The sequence below is a fragment of the Diabrotica undecimpunctata genome, chromosome 10, assembly GCF_040954645.1.
Source record: "Diabrotica undecimpunctata isolate CICGRU chromosome 10, icDiaUnde3, whole genome shotgun sequence".
Lineage (NCBI taxonomy): Eukaryota > Metazoa > Arthropoda > Insecta > Coleoptera > Chrysomelidae > Diabrotica > Diabrotica undecimpunctata.
In genome coordinates, this window is record NC_092812.1 from 74247950 (window position 1) to 74270360 (window position 22411).

Sequence of the window (22411 nt, forward strand, 5' to 3'; positions counted from 1 at the left end):
GAGTTCCTCTTTGATTTTCTGAGTTCTTTGTTGTACTCAGTAAGGGCACTTCTGTAGAAGTCTAGCTACCTGTACATTTTGCCCTATTGAAGAGTTGTATGCCCTTTTTTCCAAGTTTAGCCAACTCTTTGTTCCACCAGGAAACATCCCTAGTGGTTGTCTTATATTTCAATGGACAACTTGATAGTCTTCGATATTGAGGCTTGATATTCGAGACATGCCAATTGCATATTTTATTTGATATACATGAACTGGTTAGGGTTAAATCAAGAACTTTTTGCTAATTGTGTTTATAAAGGTGGCTTTGTTACCTCTGTTTGCAATAACTAAGTTGTTAGCAGAAATAGTCTAGGAGGTACTTACCCCTGTTATTGATTCCTGTGCTACCTCATACTGTGTGGTGTGCATTTGCATCAAAATCTAGGACATAAGATCAAAAGAGAAGCTATGGAATAGATAAGAGAGTGAAATGGTAGCAGTCACGCAAAACTTAATGGGCGCCCAAACTTGAAGGTGAGCAGCGCATAGCCAGCAACACCAGACAGAATAACAGAAGGCCGAATTTACGCAACATTGGAAGAAAAAATAAAAAACAAACATTTGCAAACAAAGAAAGCATTGTATATAATTTATAACTTACACAAGAGGAGAAAGAAACTTAAAAAAAATATCCATGTAAAAAAATAAGATGAAGAAGAAGAAGTATTTGACACTCAACCAAAGGTTAGTAAGCATTTTTGAAAGCTAATGAAGATAAAGCAATTAAAACTAGTTTTTATTTTCACAAAGTCACAATATTTATGCAATACATTAACTGGAAACAATCACGTCATGCTCTAAATTTTTGTAATTCTTGTTTCAGCTGTTTTTCATAGTGTTCCGGTTAACTCGACCAATAATTATCTTTTTATATCATCACTTAGAAAAAGATTTAGTTACTTTGAATCGTATTTTTTAAATTAAAGTTGCTGGAACTCTTTCCAAAAAAATGAATCATAAAAATTCTGTTGATTCTGTTTAAAACCAGGCATAATTTGGCTCATTTCCAAGGCGTGTGCTTAGGAGCACATATACAACACATAAAAGACAGTGTAACAATAAATATTAGTGTTTTATTATGTGGCTAAAAATAAACTGTTATCAGAATTTAGAGGAAATTATTACGAATTGCCTTAAACACCGTGTAGCATACGTGATTTGTTACAATTTTATGACATCTAAAGAATGCAACAAAACAGGTAGCAGATTCTAATATCGATTGTAGCATGAGTTAAGTACGATATAAAGTTGTTATAAAAGTGTATTAATATTTGTCACATGATTAAATCAACATAAAATATTCATTGGTCCAGAAGTAATCTTCCAGATTTTGGAGGGACCACTTTTCTTAACTTATCAGATTCATGCTAATTGGACGATGCAATATCAATGCGATTATATAGGTATATGCTATGAGGATACTAAAATTCTAGTATTTTCAAAGATACCAACAAACGGACATTTGCATGTCAAGGGACAAATAATAAAACAGGTAACTTCCATAAAATCTTTGGGAGCAAATATAAACAGGCAGTATAACCCAAAAAAAGAAATCGTATCAAGAATAGAACAAGCGAGGAAAACACTCATGAACACGAAAACATTTTTTACAAGATCAGATCTTAGTCTGGAGCTCAGAATCCGAATGATCAGATGTTACGTTTTCTCTGATTTGCTATATGGCTGTAAAAGTTGGACAATGGACTCTGAAACAAAAAAATAATATATGCCTTGCGATGTATATATACAGACGAATGCTGAGAATTCCATGGGTACAAACAGTTACCAACGGGGAGGTACTTCGACGCATGAGTAAACAAAGAGAATTATTAAGCATGATGAAAGAGAGGAAAATACAATCCTTGGGTCATGTGTTGAAAGGAGAAAGATATGAATTGCTCCTGATCATAGTGAAAGGTAAAGTGCAGGGCAAAAGATCAATTGGAAGATGCCAGCACTCGTAGTTGAAAGACCTGAGGAGATGGTTTAACCGCTAATCCGCAGAAATGTTTCATGCAGCAATTTCCAAAGTTACAATTGCCATTTGGATCCCCAACGTTCGAAAGGAGACGGCGCAATAATAAGAAGAAGATGCTAAGAGAGGTAACTGGTGTTATTCACCTGCAAGAATACAGTTTAAGCATACTTTTTAAAAATTAGTCGCTTCTTTCTCTAAACTTTTAATGGTTGCGTCATTGCAATACATTCACTATACTTTAATCAAAAACGACGGATCAAAAGACTATAGTGGAGTTACAAGAAGTGCAAAAGTAAACTTACATACTGTTAGTAGGTAAGCATGATTTTATTGTGATAAATTTTGTAACCATTCATTCTTTTTCAATTCATTGATCTTTCCACATCATATGATATAGTTCCTCGAGAGATTCTGTGGTGGGCGCTCAATAAGAAAGGAGTCCGTGGTGAATATGTAAAGATTGTGAAAGACATATATGAGGGAGTAACAACTAGTGTTAGGACAGCTGTAGGAAAGACATAAATTTCATGTGAAAGTAGAATTACGGCAGGGCTCGATGTTTAGTCCTCATTTAGTCTCATTATTGTTATATCAGATAAGGGGACATTAGATTTCCGGAACAAGGTGTTCTCATGTTCGAAGATTGAAGAGGTCGGTACGTCCTTGACCCCCCAAGTTACACCCCAATCGAAGACATAACGTTGGGGAGTCTTTGCTTGTTTTTGATCTTGGATGCCCTGGGGAATGGGCCACCCGAGAGGTGTTATGTACCTTTCTCCCTGGTTATAATTATATAGTTGATAATTGTAGACAGATAGCAAATTGGATCATATCATTTAAAAATTGATAGAGTGTTTGTAAGCATCTTAACAATAAAGATATGTTAATAATAGAAATAATGATACACTATTATCATTCCTGCTTTGATGATACCTACTAATGGTACTTTAAATTACACCAGATAAGTAACCTCGCGCAATTTTTTAATAGCACTTATTAACTACTAGTACCTAAATACCAACTTCATCAAAATAAAACGAGAGAAAAATCATGAAAAAACATAGTGTTTGAAAATTAAGTTAACTTAATGTGTTAACGTTATGTTATAATTACTAAAATTCATTCTTTCGTGCAATACGTGTTATTTATCAATGTTGTCTTGATAATATCCCATAAAACTATTGTCCTTGACATTGAATGTCGATTATTTTTTTCAGGACTTATTTTTAACCTTTCTCATCGTGAGCAGTGTATTCAAGTGTTTACTTCCTCGCAGTTTATCTAGTAACCTAATGATTCACCTTGGATTTTTGAAACCGTTTCATCTAAATAGTATGACATAACAAAAGTGTTCTTGAAAGTTTTTGATCAAAATATCCAAGTACGATTGGGAGATTTGAATAATAATATTGCAAATAATATTATTCTAATTAGGGATATAACAATAATAATAAACAACTACTGAAAGGTGTTCAATGGCGTAATCTACTACGTTTTTTAAAACGTCCGTGTTTGTAAATAGCGAAGTATATTTTCAAGAATTTGTTCATAAAATGTTAAAAAATCATACTACAATTTGAATTATACTGTTCAAAGAAGAAAAATTATAAATATCGATATCTTCTTGTGGGAAGGGACGATTGCTCAGATGCATGGTCCGTCCTCGATAAAGGGTCCTTTAAGCTATGGGCACGATTTCAATTTGGTCCTAATAAACTTTTAAACATTTTTATAAACAATTCAACATCTCGACAACAAATTGACCGATTAGTTCTTACAAAGTCTCATTCGATTTATAATTTAAAAGAGCTGAAATATAATAATTTTTGCTATAATAATAATGTAGAAAAATTGACATTTCTGAGCTTCAGTCATTAATTTTGCACAAAATATTGGGTCTTTAATGTAATATAGCTCAAATTCAAGCTTTCTTCAAAAATTCACTAATTAATGCTTAAAATCTATCATTTTTGTCTCTGCCGCTTGGATTATCACTAGAAATTTAGCTCTTCTATTTAAGTTTGTATATTGCGTAAAGGTGTGAAAATGATTGGAATTCAAATTCTAATATAGGGCACTTAAAATGGCCTTTTGGTCTAATATTTTTAGTGCCTCACAATGTAGGAAATTGCTTTGTGTGTGATTTCTTTCCGAAAAATTATAAGATGACCTACTCACAGCATTCTTGGACCATCTCAAAGAAAATTATATAGACGACGATGCTCGTTTTCTATCACATATGTAGGCCTGTGCTTCAGCGTCTTCTAAAAGAACAACGAATTGCTGTGAGTCATAATAATAGTTTTTATATTTAGTTCCATTTTTAATTATATACCTAACCTATTTCGTCCACTATGCATTACGGTGCAGTGGTGCGTTCACACAAGTAAGACATTAAGATATTACGTCAACACGGGAGTTAAGGGCAATAGTGCCCTAAGCAAAACACATCTCAGGTAAAATCGGCGTACTCGTTCATTTAAAATATATATCGATTAGGGATGCGCGATGTTCATCGATGATTGAAAAACATCGATGTTGAACGCTCGATGGTCAATGTTTTGCCATCGATATTTAAGTATTCGTGAACATCGATGGTAACATCGATGTTAAATGAAAACATCGAACACCATTTAAGTATAGATTACTGCTTTCACTCTCTGGTAAATCCCAGCAACGAAACAGGCTAAAAGGAAAGCTGCTATCAAAACTGTTATTTTTACAAGATATTGATAAGCATTATTGGGCCTTATAATTTTAATATATTACTTATTTGTTTTTTTTTTCAATAATTTGGTTGTGTTTAAGATATCTATGGAGAAATAATTTTTAATTCTTTAATATTAGGTTAAGGTTGCACAGTTACACCATCGACGTTTTTTGCAATGCATTAATCGAAAAGCTTGCATCAATGTGTTTCGATATATCTAATTGAAACGTCGATGTTTCCGATGCATCGATAAAAACATCAATGAAAACGAGTGTAGCTCAAAATATAGGATAGGATAAAATAAAACATTTATGAAATGATGATAAAATCTAAAATTGTAATGCTCTTTTTTTTATTTAATTTTAATAATAGCAAGTTCACGTCAAAAAATTTTAAATCTGACATGAAAGTCGACTAGAAAAATAATATTTGTTTATGTGTTATGGGTATATCAGTAACAGTAGTTATATTAGATCATTTTATAATCCTAATAAAGTATAACACACCGCTAAATTTAATCCTGAAATGTAAAGTAAATATTAATTATGATAAGATTCTAGACTATTGCACGACTGATATATTTTCTGCTCTTGCACTTGCGAAACTATATTAAAAGCTCGGCATTTATTGTGTGGCGTAAAGTATTACGTTACTAGTAAGTGTAAGTTAATGTAATCTTCAATACAGACAGACTGGCACTGGCACCCACAACGGTTTTGTTGTCGCTAAAATGGTTCCTGTTGAAACCTGCGCTACGAAACATCAGAATAAAGATTCTGCTAGTTTTATGGGGATTACCACAGCTACAGCGAATTCAGTTCATGGACTGGACAGTAGTTGTCTTGGTATTTGCCCGAGCTACATTTTCTTACATCATATTCGTCAGTTTAAAGATTAAATTGACGTCACATTTTGCTAAGATTTGGCCGAAATAAAGATATTATGAGAAAGTTGCCAAATGAAGAACACCAGATGAGAGACAGAGGATACGGGATCTCAAATGAGAATGTAATACCAGTGATAGCGAGAGATGAGGTTGTCGAGTCGTTAAATAGGATGAAAAATGGTAAGGCATTAGGACCCGATGGTATACCTGTGGAGGTTTGGAAGGCTCTAGGAGTGGAAGAGATTGATATTTTGTGGCAAATGATGAGTAGAATATGTTAGGAAGAAAGAATGCCCAATACATGAAGAGAGAGTGTGATGGTATCATTGTATCAGGATAAAAGGGATATTCGGGAGGGATAAAGTTAATGTCACATACAATGAAAATTTGGGAGACAACCGTAGAACGAAGGTTAAGGAGAGAGACATCGATAGGAGAAGAACAGTTTGGATTTATGCCAAACTGGGATAGTTGATAGAGAAATACGGCGGGAAGAAAAGAGAGCTCCATTTGGTATTTATCGATCTTAATAAGGCGTACGACACAGTCCTTAGACAAGAGCTTTGGAGATGTATGAGAGAGAAATGGGTTCCTAAAAAGTACGTAAGGCTCGTGAATAATATGTATGAGGGAGCGTACGCCAAAGTAAGAAGCTCTTGTGTCGGATTGGAAGTTTTCGAGTGACGGTTATTTTGCATCAAGGCTCTTCACTGAGTCCCTACCTGTTTTATCTTGTTAAAGATGTACTGACAGAGAAAGTTGTTGAATGTAGTGATCAAGGAGGGAGCTCCTTGGTCAATCATCTTTGCTAATGATATCGTATTAGTAGAAGAAAGCAAAGATATGTTGGAGAAGTTAGAGGGTTGGAGAAGGGCTAATGAAGAGAAAGGACTTAAGATTAGCAGATCCAAAACGGAATATATGTGGTTAGCAGGTACAGAAATGGTTGGGGACATAAAATTGCTTGGAGAAAAACTAACTGAACGAAAAAGAGAATTTAAATACCTTATCTTCTACATAACGGAAAATGGCACACTAGATCGAGAAATTGCCCACAGGGCACAGGCTGGTTGGTATAACTAGAAGCGAATGAGTGGGGTACTTTGAGATCGAAAAATCGGGGAAGGGCTGCAATCAAAGAAATAAAACAGTGTAGTGAGACCTGCGTTGGTATACGGCGGTAAAGTGTGGTCTGTAAAGAAGATTCAAGAAAAGAAGATGGAGGTACCTCAAATGAAAATGTTACGGTGGATGTAGGGTAAGACTAGAAGGGACAGGATCAGGAACTACTTGATTAGGGAAGAAGCCGGGGTGACTACAGTCTCGAAAAGATTCAAGAACAAAGACTGCAATGGTTTGGTCATGTCAGACGTAGAGATATCCACTATGTGGGACGAATGATAGAGCTGTTATTGATGGAAGGAGAGGTAGAGGGAAATCGAGGAGAAAATGGAAGGACTGTATGGCAGAAGGTTTGAGAGAGAAAGAAGAAGAACATTCGGGCAGCACTATCCATTAAGATTTTGTGTCTTTTATATTTATTTGATGTTCAAATAACGGTCCCTGTGGGTGAGATTTTGACGCTCTCAACCCCAAAAGTCATGTACCATTACAAATCACCGTCACAAGTGATAAAACGTGATTTTCTTTTTGAAATAAACTTTTTAGAATTAATGTTTGTGTAGATAAAAACCCATTATAAAAAAAAGGATGTTTTATTTTATTTATTATAAAATCTTGGGGGCAGTATTAGACCTACAGAAGCAGAAGAAAAAAGTGATGATGATCACAACAGAAATCACAAATTGCTTGAAACAACTCTTAAACTGCTAACAAGTATATTTGGAATTGGAAAATAAGATTAATGAAAAACACAATAATCAGTAAAGAGTAACAAGGCTTTCGACAAAATTGAGGAACTAAAGATGCTATATTAATAGCTAGACAAATTAATCAGAAAGCATTGGAGTATCTGAAAGTATAAATATTCAGCTTTAGATATTATAGAGAATCCTAACTTTAACGAAAATATAAGAAAACAAGCAAATAAAGCAGCTTATAAATATATCAGGATGTCTAAGGGATGTCTGGAATGATAAGGATACGCGATTAGGGAAAGTACGTATGAATAAATCATGTGTAAGACCAATGATGAATTCGACAATACCGTACACAATAGAACTACGTTTAAAAAATATTTTTGACATGTATTATTTAATAGTAAAAAATCTTACAGGTCGGGTACACCCAATCCATCTAAAATCAAGGTTGCTGATAGTAAAAATTATTTGTAATAATATAAAAAACCTTTAACCGGAAACGAATTGGCTGTGAGGTCAGTATACAGCGAGCCTTGTCACTTTGAGGTCAGCTTCTTATTCTTGGCAAGTACGATACATACGAATGCATAGCTACGAAAGAAATCTTTTTGGGGACACATGAGTTTACTTGTAATACACTGCTTTCACAAATCGGTATCCGTCGAACTTAGATCCGCTTTGATCAATAGGTTAGCGTTAGTAAGACCTCGTTGCTTATATTTATGTCTTTGAACTAATATTGATACATTTCTAATATTCTCACGAAATCTTTCAGAATTTTTTACCGTGTTTTAAAATTTATTCTAAGGTTAGTTTTCTTATAGTATTTGTGTATTATAAATTGATTCCTGTCAATTATTTTGACTTGCTTTCATCTTTAATTTTATATAGCTATCTTTCGCTTTATCTGTCTAAGCTATTTTTGACTAGACACTGGAAGTATGTATAAGTATTGTGATAATATAAACTGCGAGGCAGAAGTAAGGGATATTGCTTAATATTAAATAAACAATAATACAACAATTATACAACTGTATAAATCAATTAAGTCACTTATCTACATTAGCAAATGACACTAGTTTTTTGTTTCATTTTTTATTCAAAGAAATAAATAATTAAATTCAATTAAATTCAAGAAACGAAAAATCACTTGAAAAATCTAAAAAGTACTGTTGCTATTTTTTAACTGAAATATCTGGGGGAATTCAATACAAAAGGCGTATTATCTTATAGTTATCAAAACTTTTACTGCGTCATCACATTTAAGCAAAAAAGCGACTTTTTTCATTCATTCCAATATTGAGAAAAAACTACGGCATTCTACATAAAAACATTTAAAAAGACGACTTTCTTGAAAATGTTTGCTCTTTAAAATGAGATTTTCTAAATTAAATGTTTATAAGCAAAAAAGTTATTGCAAACTAAACTCGAAAATAAGCATGTTTTTCAATTGTTTATAACTATCAAAATAAACAATAACAACATTTAAAACACATTTCATAATGTGAGTTTTTATGTGGTTACTACATTTGCGTAAGTTGGGCACAATCGGTCAAGTAGTTTTTAAACAATTATATTTGTTTATACCATTTGGGAGAACAAAGGTCATTTTCAAATGACTTTACAGGTGCATTGTCAAAATTTGAAATGTTTTTTTTGTTCTGATTCTCTTTATAAGGTCTCAAATTTTCATGCTTTTTAAAAACTATAATAATTTTTAATTGTTTACTTACAAATAATTGATGCAGAATGAAGTATCATTACCATTATATTGGTAACATCCCTAACTTACACCGCGCAGTATAGTTATATACATACTTATATAGTTTATCTTGTCCATAATGTCATTATTGTGATTTAGTTTTATTCTTAGCTGTTATTCTTATTTTTATTTATTACTCTTCTTTTGCTTAAACGTTCAGAAGATATAATTAGGAAACACCTAATTATTTCTTAAATGGATGGCTCGAATTATACAAAAACCGGGATGCGCCTATTCTGCAATATGCAGATTTCCAATTTGGTGCTTGCAATGTTGCCATATTTACCATTTTTTGATATCATTGGTCACTTTAGTTTTTAAATACAATACTCGGCATTTTATTATTATTGGAATCCCCACTTTCCCTGTGGAAATTATTGGAATCCTCCAGACGAGTTCAACCACTTGGTGTTTTATTTAGTCAGGAAGGTCTTAAATAAATAAAATTTCTCAGTGCTAAATAATTTTGAAGTAATTCAGTAAATATAGAATGCTGTGATTTTGACATTAATTCATAAAACTAACAATAGCGTGACGTTTACTGAAAAGTTTTGTAAAATAAATTGTATTAATAACTAAAACTAAAAGTTGTTTTAAGTGTTTTTAAAAGCTCTACAATAAAGATGGTTTTTAATTAAAAAGAGCGAATTATCGTTTTAATAATGAGGGACTAGAGGGAAAAAGATCTTATAGTGAAGTGGCCAACTTGTTCAACAATACTTTCCCAAACCATTCTCCTATCCATAAGACGACGGTACAAAAAATTGTAAAGCACTTTGAGGAAACCAGACGAGTGAAAGATGGCATTCGAATAGGTAGACTAAAAACTTTCGATTTAAAGTGTAATATTAGAACTACTGAATGACTTTATGGTGTCAGCAAGTTTTAAGGAATGTTAAACCCCAAAGAAGACCGATTCTTGCGCAGCAGCAGATTTCTATATGATTTAGTAAGCTCGTAAAATTGCTCCCTGTAGAAGCGAATAAAATGTTCGGAAAGGTTTCCGCTGTTAGTACAATTAAAAATAAAACTAAGTTTAATATTAAGTATTACAAAAATTAACATTAAACTCACCAGTCTTCCGGGTAAACCGCGTAGATTTTCACTGCGCCGAGCTTTTTGCCGAGCATTGCAGTAGAGCAGTGAGTAGTGAACAGTGCAGTGTCTGCGGGATCAGAAGACTAAGACCTCGAAAGCCCTAAAAAAGACAGAGAGGATGTCAAAAAGCTTTCATACAAATTTGTAGATTGTGGTTATTGTAAATAAGCAGGCTTGGGCTTTCTTTGCTCCTGTTTGTATGGTTATAAAATGCTGCATGATTAGTAAAAACAGCTCTGAATTCATCCAGACAGATTTTGTAGCTGGGGCTAGTATAGGGCATCTGCAGTCATACGTTGCTTGACATTTACTCTAGGAAATATAATAAATGGACGTAATACAAATACAAACCTTTCTGCGCTGGTAACTCTGAAAACTTGCCTTTATTTAGTTAAATTTACTTACGTTACGTTAAGTTTCCTATCAATGTTGCAAATTTCATTTTAATGTAGTGTTTGATGTGCCGGGAAAATTTTTTAAATTGACATTAGCAAAACATAAGCATTACGTTTAATTTTTAAGGGGTCACACAATCACTTTCAATAAACTGGTAATTTTTCTCAAGAATAGAGTTAATATGGAAAAATTATCATAGATACCTGAATGGCAAAATTAAAGGTTTGTGGTATTGGAAGAGAGAGGGTTGTTGCTCGTTAAAAGATGTCCCCTTTGGAATAAGAATCGACCGTTATAGCATTTTCACAAAATCCAATGAATATTACCAAATATCAGGGATGCCTAAAAGGGCAATCCTATTATTGAACGTATAGCGACATACAGCATATCATATGACACTATGGATGATAATATAGACATATTTGCTTTATATATAAAGTATATGGTAAATATAACGTAAATTTGCTTTATTGACCTAAAAGGGCCTCTGACTGATTACAAAATAAACAACTAGCCTAATACTAGCATATGACACATCAAATCAAACCACGTGATACGTATAGTACATATAATGTACATATATAGCGTGCCATCATATATACCTATATATATATATATATATATATATATATATATATATATATATATATCTTAGTACATATTATTTAACTGTTATAATAATAAATGCATAAGGCAAATATATCAGATACTTAAACATTTGATAGATAATTCTAAATACCCATGACGAAATCTTCTCGGAAAATGTTATTAAATGTTGAATTACATCATAGTATTTAGTGTTATCAAATATTTATCAACAGAATTATTTCCTAAATTAAATTATATGTCCTAGACACCATTTCTCTATACGCAGAATTATGATATAATGTTTGCCTCTTTACAAAAACAGTTATGATAGAGTACTTACGAACCAAAATATTACATAATCTAGTTATATTTTTGTTATCTGTCTATTTCTGAATAATTTCGTTATTAAGTGACAAAATAATCTTTCATATCCTCAAAATATCTCAAAAATTAGGTATTTATTTTTTCATGTGCACTTTGATTCTTCTTCTCTGCTAGAAACAAGACACGAGTTTTGGCATTGGTCTATTTAATTTAAATACGGGTAATTAATTGCGAGAAAAATAGGACAGACAGAAAGCGATCACAGATTCTGTGACTCGACAGTTTATTGAGCTAACAGACACACTAAATTATAAGTAGACTTGCATAATATATGCAAAATGCATATATTGCATATTTTGTATATATTATGCAAATATCTGGGGATTTTGCATATTTGTACAAAAAATTGCATAAAATGCATAAAGTTAATTTATTTCGAATTGCTCATTTTAAATAATATTTATCTAACCGTTCATTTTATTTCAATATTTTAGTCTTCAATATTACCAATAGTACCTGTAGATACTACCTAATATTCTTGGTATTGTTGTAGCAGGTAACCGATTGTAATCCCGTAATAAAAGGGTGTTTTATAAGTTTATGTGTAACTCACTCCATAAATCCCTATCAGACGAGCAGGAAAGCTTAAAAAACGGCTCAATATATATTTACCACGAAAAAGTAGTTATTGTAAACACTAAAAAATATTTTATGTAAAAAGTTAATTTTTTTTTCTTTCTCATAGATACGTTGTTTCTCTTGTAGTGAACCTTTTTAACTGCTAGTGATTATCGTTGTATGGAAGATGTCTTACAGAATATTTATCCTGACTGCTTTATCTACAGTCATGGTTTACGCGGTTTTTCCATTTTATTTTTTTACATTTTTACTAGAATGTGTTGAAGAAATTTACAGTTTTCTACGGTTTTCAATTTTCTTTTAAGATCCTCACAATACCAGTTCCTATTTCCACAACTTTATTGGCTAAAATTGGCAAATTGGATATTGGAAAAAAATATTGAGCGACTAGCATGCAAAAATAGACGAAACAACCTCAGAAGATCACCAGAAAGGGACAGGTTTGAAATAGGCAAACTAAATAAGAGAGAAGAAAGGCTACTACAGTTTGTCATTGACAGTGAACTTAGTATCATGAACACGATGTTTAAACATCACCCGCGAAGGTTATTAACTTGGACTTCGCCGAAATATAAACTGAACCTAGTAGAAGAACGAGGAAGATTACGCATCAAAATTAGCAGAAACTGGAAAAAAGGTAGTAAATGTAAGTAGACGAATAAAATCATCTAGCAAAAGAGAAAAAAATAATCACATCAAATAAAACTAGAAACAGCTAGAAGAGTACGTCAACAGTCAAGAATCTATAGAACTATTTTAAAAAGGAAAATACTACATCAACGAGTTCAATCCACAAACACAGATCATTAAAGATAAGCTTAAACAACCATCGCCAGAGTAAATAGCGGTGACATGGAAACAAAATTCTGAAATAGAATTGTTTAAAATCCGAAATAGAAACCACAATAAAGAAATTAAAAACTAGAAAATCTCAAGAGTAATTAATCACGTAATTACGGCGAAAGCACTTAAGGAAATGGGAGACATGGGGATTGCAATATTGTTCAATATGTTAAGAAATGTTGGTGTAAGCTCACTTCAATATCTATCTCAACCTGAGAGTCGGCAAAATGTGGCGGCAAGATATGTCAATGCTGCAAACGTAAGGCCGCTATTAGACTAGGCGACTGGTGGCGCCACCAAGTTGCTCCACTAGTGACTAAGTACGTCACGGGACATTTAAGTAAATGTGATCTATTAGACTACGTCAACGTTGCGCCACCAGAAATTGTTGTCGTTCTGCTGACAGAACCCGGCCACCAGACGGGTGAGTTAACAAAAGAATGTATATTCCGATAACTTCAAACTAAAAGCGCTTCCCCACGCTATTCAATATATACATACATATATATATATATATATATATATATATATATATATATATATATATATATATATATATGCTGTCACTATTTTTCCGGGTTTGACTCCGCGTTGTAAAAAATCAGCACAATCTCCGCTATGCAGATCACATTTTAATACTAGCATCTTTAACAGATGAACTTGAACACATTATAAATAGACTTGATACTATTAGTCATGAATATGGTCTTAAAATTAATGCACAGAAGACAAAAGTCATTGATCGAACAAGAAATGACCAGCCGGAAATAAGAAATGTATCATGATATGAAGGGGTAAATCGTTTTAATTACTTAGACTCTGTTATCACAAACAATGGAGGATACGAAGAAGAAATACGTCGACATCCTGCAATGGCCAGATCAGCAACAGTCAAACGTACTAAGATACGCTACTAAGAAACTAGCTTTCCTATCGCTAAAGAAATTTGGACCATCAAAAAGTCTGACGCGCAAGGTATAATGGCCTTTGAAATGTGGATCTATTATTGAATAATGAGCATATTCTGGATAGCACACCGCACATATATCTCAATATTAACAGAATTCTGCTTTATAACTAGGCTTACCACAAACATCAACCAAAATATACTGAGGTATTTTGAACACACAGCCTAACGAAGGGAAGGTAAGGAGAGAGTGATGGTTGAAGGACAAGTAGATGGTAAAAAAACTCGACGAAGATTGCCACTTCGATGGCTAGAAAAAACTAAAGCCCCAACGGTTACACTCTTTCTGAACCACGCGCAGGAAACCGAAGAATGGATAGCATCAATATGTTGAATACCATATCGTCACCACATCCTTACACAGGATAAACGACAGACGAGGAGGATTGGCTAATACTTAGAACGAAGAAACTTGGATTATTTATCCCATCCTCATTACAGTTGGTATCATTCAGACATATCGCCAATCTATGTGATCTGTATGTAATATAATATAAAATGAATCACTACTCAACTTAACATGTTTCTTAGAAATTCTCTATTTTCTTGACTAAAACATAAGATTTTCCAGCAGATTAATTGTAAACTCAAATTTTTTTAGTTTAAAATTATTTTTGAATATTAATAAAATGAAATGGATGGATCCGTTTTTTTTAAATAGTATAATATCACTGTTTTAGATTTGAGTAACAGTATCAACTCATACATTTTCCATCATTACAAAATTTTCCGGTGTGTCTTCATAGCTGATAAAAAACAATGTTTTTTGAAGTAAACAAATACTGTTACAAATAATATTTAGAACGATGGCATTGAAAATAATTGACAACATATTAATACATTAAACAAACCGAGCAAACATCATCGGGTGAAAAAATGCATTAAGATAAATAATGTGGGTTTATTATGTGTGTCAATTATTATAAAGAACGTTGCAAAATATTTTTCATTTGTTAACATTGTGTTTTCCATTTAAATTTCCTATCTGAGGTACACTACAATAGTAGAACACAAACAGGATATTCTGCAGGATAGAAACATAAGACAAATCAGGACGAGAGTGTTCAACTTAACTCAATAAATAGTTAAACATTTTTAAAATACCACAGGGATTTGTTATCGAATGTATTTTTACTTACATTTTTCATTCGTCGTAGTGTCAGTAGTGTGTGAAAGAATGGAACATTTATCAATTTGATATACTCTAATTACTAAAGAAGAGCCAATTTCTTTTCTACTTTGCTCTTTACTATCAATATACAGAGATAAAATCTTAGTAGCAGTTCTAAAAGGACCTGTTCGGTATATTTATAAGCTGCCTTACTCAGAGTAAGTCTTTGCTGAGTCCTCTTCTTAATGATCTCTTTCTTCATGGGCGCGTTCCACTTTCTGAAAAGGCAGGAGATATCTAACCAAGGCACCTAAAAAATCAGCATATAAGACAAGAGAAAATAAAATTTCAGACGTCTTTCAAAATCTGTCTAGTTCATCTATTATCCGTCAGTGTAACATAGCTATTATTTCAACTGCATCCATATCTCCTGTTCTTTTTCTTATTTCTATGTTTAGTATTTTATCAATTCAATTACCTAGGAGTAGAGATCACTAGTGACAGGGATATAAGAACAGAGATCACAAGGCAAGCATCAAAAGCGGCAAGAGTAAGTGCTTGCCTCCGAGAAACCATATGGAGAAACAAATATCTGACCATGGAAAGCAAAATGAAAGTATACAAGACAACAGTAAGACCAATCCTAACATATGCAGCGGAGACAAGGATCGATACAAGAAAGACGAAACAACAAATCAACAATATCGAAATGAAAGTATTAAGATCAATGGCGGGTATATCATTAAGAGACAGACAAACCAACAAAAGTATACGCGAAAAAATGAAATAAAAAATTCAAAATATTAACAGGTGAATAAAAACAAGAAAAAAAACTGGAACGAACATGCAAACCGAATGGGACCAGATAGATTAGCGAACATCTGTAAAAACAACAAGCCGTATAGCAGAAGACCCGTTGGAATGCCGCCAAAAAGTTCAACAACGACTGAAATAGAATAAGAGGTAGACAAACAGGAGTAATCCTAGTCGCGCGAAGAAGAAGAAGAAGAAGAAGGAGTATTTTATCTCTGATGGTAATGACCAACATTGGTCTTTCCATCGCATATTGTACAATTGTTTTATTAATTATTGTTTTTTGCGTCAGAGTTAGTGTTTCTGTATCATATGTGAGAATGGGTAGAACATGTTGGTTAAAAACCTTTCTCTTCAAACAGACTGGAATATTGGACTTAAAAATGTTGTTTAATCTGCCAAAGGCAGCTCATGTAAGACTCCTTCTTTGTATTCAGTTTGAATCTCATGCTGTAGATATTTATAAGCTGTTTCTTCGTTTACGCTATGTTCTTCAATTTGAATTTGGTTGCATACTACAAGGTTGGTTATACACTTGGCCTTTGAGATGTTCATTTTAGGACCAACTGTTTTTGACGCTTCATAGAGTGTTTGTAACATTTTTGTAGCTTTATCAATGCTATCAGATATTATAATAAGACGATGTCATCGGCAGATCTTAGGTGGTTCAGATCCTCTCCATTTATATAAATTCCCATATAATCCTCTCTTTCCATTTGCTTGAACATATATTCCAGTAGAGCTGAAAGAATATCAGAGAGATAATACCACCCTGTCTAATTTTACGTTCTATCCGGAACTTTTTCGTATCTTTATAAAGTCGGACACAAGCTGTACCTGTTTCGTAGAGACTCTTAATCTAGTTAATATAGGGGTCAATGCGACAGTCAGCCAATGCTCGAAGCATTTTATGCTAACCTATAGTATTAAGTACCTTTTCGTACTTTACGAATATAAGAAAGATAGGCTTGTTGTATTCTGTGCATTGTTCTATTAGCGTTTTAATTAGTGTACTGTACATTAAGATTAAATAATTAACAATAAATGAAGTAAAAAATACCATTTACAAAGTACAAAGGATGATATTTTTTCATCGCAAAAAGTAATTTTTCATTGCCTTTATTTATAATAAATTATATTTGGCAAGCAACTTTTCATTTTGCAAAACCACTCATACGATGATGTCAACACGTTGGTGATATGTTACTTTCAGCTCTCTTTATTAAAATACATTACACTATAAACTAATTCAACTGTAAATATGAATCTAGCAACCAATTGTGGAGAAAAACTTGATTATTGCTTGGTTTAAATTGCAATTTGCTGTTCCTAGTTAAATATTAAGAAAAAACATAATGTTGCTATTTCATTCTACATTTTAAAAGCAGTATTTATGAAGAAACATTCGCAAAACAAAGAAAATTGATCGCTGAGATCAATACAAGGTAAATTTAGTAGAAGTTTAAGTAGAATTTTGTATTAGTGCCGACAAGAACTAGTTACCTTCTTTTTAATGTACTACGGTTGTTGTTACATATTAAACATAATTATTTCTTCGAGTCTGCACGCCATACGCCATAGTAGGTGTTCTTGTTAATAAATCTTAGTGAATTCGTGTCACCTAACTGATTCTATATTACTGTATTCCCATTCAGCCGATTTAAGTAGGCCTTGTAATACCACAAAGTGGGTGAGTGAAAACTCCGAAAATTATAGAATTTTTACGATAACTCTACACATCTTGTTTAGACGAGAGAAAGTAAAAATAAGTTACATGCAGTAAGTAGTAGCAACAACGATATCAATGTGCTATTATTAGAATGAATAGCAGAGGCGGCTTTACTATTAGACAAATGTCTTCTAGTTTTATATACTAAAAAGTTTTTAAAATCGCATGTTTTATTTTGACATTTCAGTCTCCAACCCGTAAATCGTTTAAAAAAAAATAAGTTATAAAGATTGATATAACCTATGCGATGTAATGTGTCCTTGATATGTTGTTACTTAATTAGTATTAGTGAATTTCTTTCAGTATTGGTAAGCAAGTCTTGCTGCATTTTATTAATTAGTTTAGTAATTCAAATATCGGTTGATGTGTATTGGTTTTCTGTATATTTTGGTTATCCTATATTACTTTAGGTGATAATTAGTAGTGTATTTAGAATTATTATTGAGATATATGTTATTAATTGAATCTTTTCTTTTAGTTGGGTGAATTAAATACAGTTAGTTAAACTACTACTTCGCCTAATTCCTGAATCCACAAAAAAACGCAACAATATCAATTTATCTTTCATTTTACTTTTTATATCTAAACTTTTGCTGTCTCCATTTTGAGCTCTTAAACTATATTGTCATCGCTAGATCTTTGTTTAAATATTCCACGTCTATTTTTATACTATTCCTTTTCTAGTTACGTTCTTAATGTTCTTGTTACATGAATATATCATGCTTCGTGTCATCAGTAGCTCAGCAGCTAATACACTGGCTTTTCTAAGACAGAGTGAACGAATTCGATTCTCGGCACCAACATTTTCATTTCTAAAAATGTTCAGAGCACGTAAAGCCGTCGGTCTCACTTGGGTAACCTGCACCAGCATTAGTGACTCGAAACACGTAAAGATCTAATTGGCCCCGGAAAAATCCGGATTTTCCAGTTGGCAACACCGATGTTTTCAGCATCCTGTGTTACCCCGTCTATCCACCTCACCTTTGGTCTGTCCCGTCTTCTTGCTCTGGCTTCGCTATTAAAATTTTTTTATCATGTTCGATTTCGGAGTCCAGGCTACATGCCTGGACTTACGCAGGACGTTGCAGTAGGTTTAAGCTGCAGACGGTTTAACTTGATTATATTGGTAATCTTTTCCACTACAGCAATAGGAAACATATTTGACTAAATTCATCACAATCCGTCATTCAAAATAACAAAATCACTTAGAAAACTGGATAAATACCGCATTATTACGCATTAAATACGAAATAAACCAACTATTAAAATAAATAACTGAAATATATATATAAGTTACTGAAATAACTAAGTTGTTTGGGATAAAATCACTTTGGTCAAATGTCATCAATCAATGGATAGATAGTTGTGATTAATTATTTGAATACATTAAGTCAATCAGGCAATATGATCTTTCAAATTTTAGAAGTGCGTATAGTAGATATGTGAAGAATTTTACCAGTTATGAAATAAATTTTCCATTTTTCGAAGTAGGTACTTCAATAATAATTATATAATTCTCAAATATTCTTTGAAACTGATGGAATCTTTTAAATCTTGCAAAGACCCGCATTTTCTCCTAGTCAATATCTTAAATCTTGCAAAGACCCGCACTTTCCTGACCCGAGTGAACTAACTGGTTCTTTTAAGCATTAAACTGTGATTCTACCAAATAGTTAACCCAACTCGTAAATAAAAATGCCCTTAAAAAGTAAAGGAAAGAGCATACAAATTTCGTAACTAAACAATCTAGGAATGTTTTTTATCGAGTAAATATGTAATGAATATTAAAGATCAATTTGTAAAATCGCTTAGTCCGGATCTGTTCAAACGGATGTGTGAAGCTTTAGGTTATGGATTTAACCGTTCACTTGTCTTCTCTTTTCATAAAAACCTACTTTTTCTATTGATTCAAACTGTTCTGCGTTCTAACTATGGGAGAAAGCTCGTGTAACTTTCCACTGACTGTCGCTAATTTATAATTTGTTGGACTAATTACGCCTTACTCATCAAAACATTATTCTATAATATAATAATATCATTTATTTATTTGGAATTACAAGATATTTCTCATGAGATCTGATATACGAGGTGATGTTAGTAATGGGATACAGAATAAGCAATTCTTAATCCTAACATAATCTAGCCCTCTCTGCAATCTCTTTCACTTGTAGACCCGAGTGATTTACATGGAAATTTAGATTTAGGTTATACTTATATTACACTTCAAAATTATACTTGTGCCGTTGATTGCTTTTTATTTTTTAGGGGTGAAAACCACTCTTATTAGAAAAAATTATATAATTGTAATTTCAAGCAATTTGGAATTATTTAATTATACAGTGACAATAAATTTAGATTTCTTTACTGGTTTAATTTGTTACCACATCACTTCCACCCTTATTAAATCCACCCTTTGCGAAGAAATTCGAATAGTTGTAGTATTTTTTTTTATTGAAACTATAAATAAAAAAATATTTTTAATCAAAATGTTATTTTGGCTAAGACCTATGGCGACTAAATAAGCACAAAATTTCTGTCTTCTGAAGATTTTTTTCAGACACTTGGTCTTATGTTTGTTTATGGATTTATGATTTATGGTACGTTTATGCATGAGAATATTATACAATAAATCGTAAGCAATAAATCAAATTGTACAGAGCAAATTTTATCGCGAATCAACGAAGAATATGTTAAAATAATTTAATAATATACAATTTTAAATATCCAACTACCATAGCTTACTATTATTTCCAAGTACATTGCTAATCTTTTAATAGTTTATATAAGTTTAATAAACTTTTACAATCAGTTAGTTACCAATGACGCTAATTGTTTATAGAATTTCTACGTTTACATTTCATATTCTATTTTGTTTAATAATAGTTGTGAATGATCATGCCGATAACATGTGAGTAGTTCATTGAAACTTAGAAATGGCATATTCGGATCTTTGTTTATTTCAAAACAATTATCAAATTCGCGTGAACCGTAAAAAGCCATTACCCGATACTGCTTCTATTTGTCGTTTCACAGTAGCGGAGGCCATAAGCCACGCGCACAGACAAATTGATCACAAATCACACGAAATATGTAAAGCAACTCATTGTACAGTAAAGAAGATCGGCAAAAGACGAATAAGCTGACTTGCAACATCAGATCTGCTAACTCTCAGCAGGGTAAACCGCTTAAATTCACACGTGCTTATGCATAACCAATCCAGTGAAAACTGATGTTACAAAATATTGAGAAATGTTTAAAAATTTGGAGAAAACAATAAGTTTATTACTTCCTAAATCTAGTAAGTTGTAAGTTATGATACAATTAAAGTTTCTTGTACGGAACGATAGATATTATTGACCTCTACCTTAAACACTGTCTGGCATGTTATGCATCGTTGTGATATGAGCTCTTGTGTAGTTAGTTTATTGGACACTAAATGTTATTTTCAGGCCATGGCTGATGCATTATACCTTTTGCAACCTTTTGTTTTACCAAGTATGATATACTTTGTAACAATAGCAGTAATTTGAAGATATTTTTTAGCGTTAAAAAATTTAACAAAAGACCAATCACACAAGGATGAACCTAAAAAAGGAATCAAATTATTGAAAAACCAAACATAAACCGTGTGTTTTGCAAATATAAATTACAACAAAGGATTTCTATTAGTAGAAAAAAAAGTATAAGTCTAAAAAAAATACTTAAAAGAAAGTGTGAACGGAGAGACGAACTCAACTTCCAAAAAAAATGGGATTATCCCACAATCATATTAAAAATATTTTACATTTGGGATCAAAATATTAATTAAACAATTCAGAATCATATGAAGTACAATGTGACCAGCTCACTTGATTACGAGACTTTAATGCCGCAATTGGGAATATAAATATCCCAAAAATCGTCAGTCCATAGGCAGAAAAATTCTGCAAACTCATAAGAAATTTTGGAACTCCTAATATCCTTACGCGAGGTCGGTTTCTTTTAGGATTATCTTTGACATCCTCTTCTTTTTCATTCTCATCACTTACCCCATCGATCTCACTCTCTGTGCCTTTATAAAGCGACTGATGCTTGGTTCGTTATACAGTTCCTCCAGCTACTTGTTTGTTCATCGTACCCAATCTTCCACCATGGTTTGGCCCCCATATGTAGCTCTGAGCATTTTTCTTTCTCATCTTTCCAATTAACCGTATTTGCTTTTTTCATTGACCATCTTTACTATCATACGTCACTGTGCCTTATTACCGTTTTATATATCCTTAATCTTGTTTTTCTCGATACATATTTGGATTTCATCAGTTACCTTAGGTCTCCCCTTTTTTTATTTCCCTTTGGCAATCTGGCATTCAGTTCCCATTCTACCTGACCTTTTTCTTCTACCTATAGTAACCACCAGGTACGTAAAATGGACCACTCTCTCGAAGTTATATTCCCTTGATTCATTGGATATGAAAGTATACTGTCTCTTTTCTTTTTGCTCCGTATTTCCGACTATCATGCACTTTGATTTTTCCTGGTTTATTTCTGGGTCAAAATATTTTGCCTCTTTTTCTAATCTTTTCTAAACATTTCCTATTCTTTTCTTGTTTTCGTTAGAATGGTAAGATCATCAGCGAAGTCCAGACATTAATGTTCATTGTTGAAGATGGATGCCGTCATTTTAACTCGTCTATTTCTGATTATTGTTTCCAATACCAAATTAAAAAGC

General features: G+C 32.6%; 1 protein-coding gene and 1 long non-coding RNA gene across 2 annotated transcripts in view; one reads left to right on the forward strand and one right to left on the reverse strand.

The window, feature by feature from the left end:
- The window catches only part of LOC140452460 (uncharacterized), a 407073-nt gene that overhangs the window by 324293 nt on the left and 60369 nt on the right, over positions 1–22411 (reverse strand). Inside the window, exon 2 of the long non-coding RNA XR_011952193.1 lies at positions 10270–10393. This is a non-coding gene — a long non-coding RNA (uncharacterized lncRNA). The remainder of the gene's footprint in view (positions 1–10269; positions 10394–22411) is intronic.
- The window catches only part of vri (nuclear factor interleukin-3-regulated vrille), a 97793-nt gene that overhangs the window by 34551 nt on the left and 40831 nt on the right, over positions 1–22411 (forward strand). The gene's annotated exons all lie outside the window — the stretch shown is intronic.